The sequence below is a fragment of the Sinohyriopsis cumingii genome, unplaced genomic scaffold (genome assembly GCF_028554795.1).
Source record: "Sinohyriopsis cumingii isolate HCF-2022 unplaced genomic scaffold, ASM2855479v2 utg002879l, whole genome shotgun sequence".
NCBI classification, from domain to species: Eukaryota; Metazoa; Mollusca; class Bivalvia; order Unionida; family Unionidae; genus Sinohyriopsis; species Sinohyriopsis cumingii.
Window position 1 is genome coordinate 6,502 of NW_028316327.1, and position 999 is coordinate 7,500.

Genomic DNA, 999 nt, shown 5'->3' on the forward strand with positions numbered 1-999 from the left:
GAGAGAGAGGCAGGCACGCTCTCTCTCTCCCTCTGGTAGCTAGCACGGTGCGATCGAAGGCTAGCTTACCTAGGACAGGACAAGCGAGAAGGGAGAGAGAGAGAGAGGCAGGCACACTCTCTCTCTCTCTCTCTGGTAGCTAGCTAGGTCCGATCGAAGGCTAGCTTACCAAGGACAGGACAAGCGAGAAGGGAGAGAGGCAGGCACACTCTCTCTCTCTCTGGTAGCTAGCAAGGTGCGAGAGAGAGAGAGAGAGAGTGAGGAAAGGCTTGGGGAATCGAGGGTTTGGCCGTGGTAGAAAGCCCTTGGTAAAAACGGAACGAATTCAAAAAGGTGCACCTTTTTGGCAACTTTTTGACCAACTACCCACACATAGTATTTGGTACTATTATATAGGAAAAAATGCGTTTCCTATGGTCTCGATTGAAAGTGAATCGAGACGAGAGAGAGAGGCCGATAAGGCAGGCAGGCAGGCAGGCAGGCAGACACACACACTCTCTCTCTCTGGTAGCTAGCTAGGTGCGAGCGAAGGCTAGCCTACCAAGGACAGGACAAGCGTGAAGGGAGAGAGAGAGGAAGGCACACTCTCTCTGGTAGCTAGCTAGGTCCGATCGAAGGCTAGCTTGCCAAGGACAGGACAAGCGAGAAGGGAGAGAGAGAGAGAGGCAGGCACACTCTCTCTCTGGTAGCTAGCAAGGTGCGATCGAAGGCTAGCTTACCAAGGACAGGACAAGCGAGAAGGGAGAGAGGCAGGCACACTCTCTTTGGTAGCTAGCAAGCCCAGGCAAGGCAAGAACGTGGCTGCTTTTCGTTCGAAAATGGGCTGGGAAGCTCGATGGCACAGGGTACGTCGAAAAATATTCTGACCAACTACCCACATATAGTATTTGGCACTATTATATAGGAAAAAATGCATTTTCAGGTGGCTCGGTTGAAAATGAACAAAAATTTTGGTGTAGCATTCATATAGTAGTGGTATAGCTGCCTTGCGAACCGAGC